The 6,549-nt window shown below is 32.4% G+C and overlaps 1 pseudogene; it reads right to left on the bottom strand.

Moving 5' to 3' along the window:
- Positions 1–932, bottom strand: LOC128245893 (uncharacterized; annotated as a pseudogene).
- Between the last annotated feature and the right edge of the window lie 5,617 nt (positions 933–6,549).

The following is a 6,549-nucleotide window of genomic DNA, read 5'->3' as shown; positions in this document are numbered from 1 at the left end:
TTATCCGTAATAACTATAGTAGGCATTTCTCAATTCGAAAGCTTTGAAAACAAACATAGATAATTTTCTATTTACGTTAGTATTTTGAGAGGTGAATAATTCTATAAATTTAAGCATATTAGGTCTTGCAAAATAATATTTATCTATGTAAGCTTTTCTTATATCAGTATACAATTTACATTCAAGAACAAAATGATATTCATCTTCCAGTGAATCACATGAATGATATTTTCTTTCCGAATAAGGTATAGCAGCTGGTATATGCCATCTACCAGCCTCTATCTGTAATCTGTGTGCAGACATCCTTAATCTTGACAATGCAATTCTATACTTATCAATGTTAACATCCTTTAAATATGTTGTTATGTTGAAATCTGCAAAAAGTACATAGGTTCTAGCTCTGGTAGACTCTGTTAATTCTGAGCTCCAACTCTGTATAAAGATATCAGTAACTCTTTGCTTAAAAACATTTAAAAATAAAGATATATCCCCAACTCCTTGGTTTAACCATACATCATTGAATCCAAGCCTCTGTAATAATTCTCTTAACATGTATATCCATGATCTGGATTTGGATTTCTATCTACTTCTAAATACATTTTATCATATACAATTCTGACTTATTTTATGGTTTGCATATTTACTATTTTAAGCCAATATCTAATCACATTTACAGAACGTTTACTAAACAATGAAGTCCTACCTAGTTCACCATAAACAAAATTATTTTGAGTTTGTTTTCTTACTCCTAATATTTCTTTACAAAAATTTAAATGCACTCTTTCTATTTGCTGACTATTAAAAAGACCCCACACTTCAGAGTCGTAGATTAAAACTGGATATATAAGTTTATCAAAAATATCTAATCTATGCTTCACAGACAACGTCTGAAATTTGCATAAGCACTGTCTAAGTTTATATATACCCTTCATAGCCTGTCCTGACAATGTTTCAAAGGTACTAGTAAAGGAACTCCCTGGTGTAAATACAATTCCAAGATATGTAAACTTGTCAACAATTTCTAATTCCTGGCCTTTATACAAAAAATTTGAATTCCTCCTTAATCTACCGCCTTTCCTAAATATCATGACCTTTGTCTTTTGTGAGTTAACACTTAACGTCCATCTATCACAATATCTCTCTAGTAATAAAAGACCTTCTTGTAAACCAGCCTCTGATTCTGACAACAAAACAATATCATCAGCATACAATAATATAAATAGTTTAAACACATCTAAATCTATACCCTGATGGTTATTAGTCATGAAATACTCTTCTATATCATTTAGATACATTGAAAATAAAAATGGAGATAAGGATTCTCCTTTACGAACACCTAACAAACATGTAAAACTATCACTTTAAACATTGTCATATTTTACTCTAGACTTAACATTCCTGTACATTGAACGTGTAATATCTAACATTTTACCTCTTACCCCAAGTTTAATAAGTTTATACCATATAATATCCCGTACAACATAATCGAATGCCTTGGTAAAGTCCACAAATGCAGTAAATAACTTCTTATTTGTATTTGTGAAATAGTTTATAATGCCATGTAGAACAAAAACATTATCAATAGTTCCCATAGTTTGCCTAAAGCCAGCCTGAGCCTCAATATACACTTGATAATTTTCAGCCCAATCAGTAAGTCTATCATTCAAAACTTTAGTAAATAACTTTCCAAGTGTACTCAATAATGTAATACCTCTATAATTACTTGCAACATTAACATCTCCTTTTTTATGTAAAGGCACAATGAACCCTTCAGACCACTTCTCAGGGATATAACTAATGTCAAATAATTTGTTAAACAATTTACATAAAGCTGTACTAAATGCATCATTGTTTGATCCATACTTGAAAAATTCATTAATAATGAATGTATAGCTTAGTTTAATAGGAAACGATGTACTGCATTTCCTGCAGGTATGCATCTCGGAGCTACCTATTTCTGATGTTTATTCTATAACAGCCTCCAGATAACCTGCAGCAATAGTAAACCACAAGACATAAATATAAACTTATGCTGACAGCAGATTACCCCAAGCCATATAACTCAAAACAATAAAGACAATAATACAATTTATTAACCAATCCCACATAAAACCAGTGAAATCGAAATAATATATCTTGAGAAGAACCTAAGGTAATAACAATAATGTGCAGGTGCATTCCAATTGATCAAACATAGTTGCAATACCAGACCGTCGGCACTCAGCGGTGTTCCTACCGGTTGTATTTCTGCTATCAGACAAGGTTCGGTGCTATTGGAAAATGTTCCACTGGCTAAAGTAAAACACAGGCACACCCGACAGGGCTTTACGTTATTGGAAAATGTTCCACTTGCTTGAGTATAACAAAATAACACCAGACAGGTTTTCAGGGAGTTATGGCTATCAAATATCACAGTAACGTTACCAGGTGGATATGTTTTTTTTTTTTTTTTTTTTTTTTTTTTAAATGGATTATATGTTGTCATCATTTTCTTTTAAATAACCATTTGATGAATTATGCGTACATTAATTATGCGGACACTACTTGTTACGGAATATCGTTTTGTTCTATACGAAACTTTTGCTGAAGGAATCAATTGATATGTTTATGCATTCATTACAAAACACGACGTCAAGATGAACAAAAAAAAAAATCTTAAAAATCAATCTTAGCCAATTCAAAATTAATTCCGATTTGTTTTCTGCTAATACATTATTTATTAATATTTAAATTGAAATATTTCCAAAATAATCTAGGAACGCCTTCATATCATTGAGGAGTAGTTTTATATGAATATATTCTGAGAATATATAACAATATCATCGAACGTTTTGCCTGGCTTTTACATGTTTTGATCATATTATTTACGTCAATGTACAATCCTATAAGTGGCACAGCTATTTTATAACTTGTTACAATTGACCGTAATGTGTCTATAACTTACACCGTACACCTTAGGAATTATACAGACTCCACAAACGTATTTAGTCCAGTCTCCGAAGCTACTAAAAATACAAAACAATAATGATTGGAAGCAAAATCCTTCACAAAAATGCACATTGTTTTGTTATATTGTAACACTATTTTTTCGCTTATATAGATTTAAGGTGGTAACAATATTGCCCTTGTTCAAGGAAAAATGACATTCGATCTGAAACCTTTATTCTCTTAATTGTATGTGTTTTTGCTTCATTTATAAACCGAAACATCGGTTTCACATAAAGATGTTTATTAAGTTAAAATCACTATATAAATTAGCATCAAACATGTTTCAAAGTTAGCCACAATACTTTGCGTGTGCATGTCAGGGCAATTTATGGAAAATGTATTTATATAAACGACACAGAGATATGTTTGTTATCCAATACAGATATATGTATGTTATGGAGACCCTTTTATGACCACATACTAGTGTGATATCGTTCGGAAGGGTTTATGTATAGAAAAGGTGTACGTAAACACGTATTATGATTATAATAGTAAGGTCATTTTTGACCCCACGGATTGCAAAATTATATTTCATGCCCTTTTTCTGTTGACAGAAGGAGCAGAATTATAAACTTAAATAAATGTATTTATAAATTAATTTTGTCAATTATTTTACGTTTTAATAATGCTACTATCTGTCATAACAGTGCCATAATGTCCTATGAAATAATACCAAAATCTCCATTTGCTATAAAAAAAAATGGATACAGAGTTGTTTGTTTGTTGGATTTCTTTATTGTTATCAGTTTAGTTCATAATACTGCTCATAAAACAATATCAGTACAAACATCAAAATCCTGGGCTAAAAAGAAGAACAATTTATTTTTTAACATTCTCTTTAATAATTCAATACTACTGTGTAATTCATAAGAACTGGTACTAGGCTGTAAATGTCAACACCATCTGCCAATTTATGTCTTCGTCTTTAGAGCAATATACAAAAACCCTATAAGTGGACTGGGGCGAACATTTGAAGACTTATTGTTCGAAATAAGATAAACTGAGAGTGTAAAACTCGAAGGCAAACGAATGTAAAAATTTTGTGGCGGTTTATTGCCATATAATCATAATTTTGCCACAGAAATCAGTGTCAACATTGCCCCGATATTCACAAATAAATGCCTCATGTTTTATGTTCAGTGTGGAAATGCCTTAGTTCTCAGTTCTTGAGTAATTTTCGTAATGAATGTTTTTGAAAGGAAAGTCTCTATTGATATAACTAGAAAGCCATAAAAATAAAAAGCCAAATGTAAAAATAAATGACCGATGTTAAATTAGTCATTTTTGAATGACGAAACGATTTTTTCTTATCCGAATAAAATAAATAAAAAGTCTGAAAGATTGGAAACGATAATGACAGTAAGTATTAGTCGATTTGGGTTGAAACCCGTCTTTCGTGCGTTCCAGCAGTTTGGAGCGAATTGCGATCTATTTAGCGCGCTCGCACTTCTTGTGTAAGATCGCGCCCGAACACACATACTACATGACGGCACAAAATACAGAACTCAATCCATTTATATACATAATAATTGTTTTGAATTACAGTTATACAGTAGTATAAGTGCAATTTAGGCCACACCAAATTAATATTTTGTTCCTCGGATTTTTGCCAAAAAAAAATGGAGCGAGCGAGCGAAATAAAAATAATTTTTTTTTCATAAAAACCGAAGCGAGCGAAGAGCGAAAAATATATTTTTCCTTATATTCAATATAAATAAGAAAGATTGTTCAAAATAATTGCCCTTAAAGCCATTTTAATGCCATCTTGAACTGAACCTCTAATGGACATTGGGAAAATGTCGGAAAACAAACTATTTATTCATCCGTGTTTAGTTCAAACATTATATGGATAAATCTAATTTCTTATATAATTAAAACGTATTTTAATATGACGATCATTCATAATAATAAATAACCCTGCTTTTAGTAAAGTTTGAAACGACTTATATAAATCTACCTGAATCAGTTTAACATAATATGCAACTGTATTTAGACATAACTTAGGATTGATTTTGGATTTGTAAAAAATGATCACTTACACACTGGCATCATCAAACATCAGACTCCATATAACATAGACTAAATTTTGTTTTTATTATCAGAGGAAATGCAATGACATGTGCTTATTAAATCAAAAAGAACAAGGGTATTTTTCAGAGTACTTATTTTGGTTATTTAGATGTTTTTATGCACCAGCCAATTGTATATGCCCCCCCAAGTCCAGAATAGCGGGGACTTTGACTTCCGGTCTCTCAAAACCCGGGTAAAATTCCCGACCTGCAGGGACACACTGCTGGTAAAATTCCTGCCAAATGGCCCCGCAACCCCGAATACCTATGTGAGGCCCATTCCCGACTATTTTCAATATGCCTCTGCTGTCCCTGGTATACCCCTGGAACAAGGGCGAGGGGTGGGCGGGGCAGTGGTTACAATTGACAAGTGCATTACAATACCGGATTATGTTGCAAATAAAAACAAAATATAAGGTGATAAATCTAGGCTTACTTATGTTGAGGTATATCCAGACCAGTGTTTATATCGCTATTTGTGAAAAGATATTTGTTCAAAACTGTTGCTTTGTCAGAATTTGATCAAAAATGAGCTTGATACATCAATTTGGACCAAACAATGACTCATGTTCCAGGTAAGTTGACCTGTGACATCTTCAGCATCGTCGTAACGAGGTATAATGTTGGTCCCTTGTATTATGACTTGAATAAAATGGTACTAAGTTGATCATTCCGATTTCCATTCAAAACGGGTCACTAATTACGCAATATAATCGCTACCAGTCTCAGATACATATGCTTTATTGCATAATGATTGCTTTAAATAATGATCCTTTAGTGCATGAGACGACCAACAATGACTTCAAGCATGCTCAAAACATATTTATTGTCAAAAATAAGATTTAATTTCCAAACTTCGAGCCACATTGTTTATACCGGAAGCGGCCATTTTGATTGAATTTATTGAACCCATGCTAAACCGATCGATATACAGTATAAAAACACAACGCATCGGTAACTTCCCTTTACAAAAACACGAAAACTAGCGTAGAAAAATTAAACTTGATTATTTTTAGCCTTTTAATTAATTATTACCTGAAACAAAATCTGCTTGGCGATCAAAATGGAGGTGCGGGCGCACAAAAAAATAAAATTTTTTTTTTTACATTTTCAAAAAAATAGGAGCGGTAAATCCGCGGAACGAAATATCAATTTGGTGTGGCCTCAGGAAAACAGTATACTATGGTGCTTTCCGCTGGTGAAAAGGAATAGCCGATATATGACACATCGTTTACCGTTGGGCAGATGCCGCCGCTTACCGAATCATGGTTCAGCAATGAAATAAAAAGGTTGCAATAGTGCCGTAGTATTCTTGCGGTTTGAACAAGAGTGTCGTTTTGTTCTATAAATAATACTTAGGCAATGATTAAATATGGGTGTAAAAGGCATAGTTTCGTTTGACGAAGAAACTTCTAAGAATGTTAAGTGGGTATAATTAGAGCTTTTGAATGATTTACGTACCAGAACTGCTATCCAAAAACCAGTTTGAACG

The sequence above is a fragment of the Mya arenaria genome, chromosome 9 (assembly GCF_026914265.1).
Source record: "Mya arenaria isolate MELC-2E11 chromosome 9, ASM2691426v1".
NCBI classification, from domain to species: domain Eukaryota; kingdom Metazoa; phylum Mollusca; class Bivalvia; order Myida; family Myidae; genus Mya; species Mya arenaria.
Note: the sequence above shows the minus strand (reverse complement) of the source record. Positions and strands in the feature narration are given on the sequence as shown.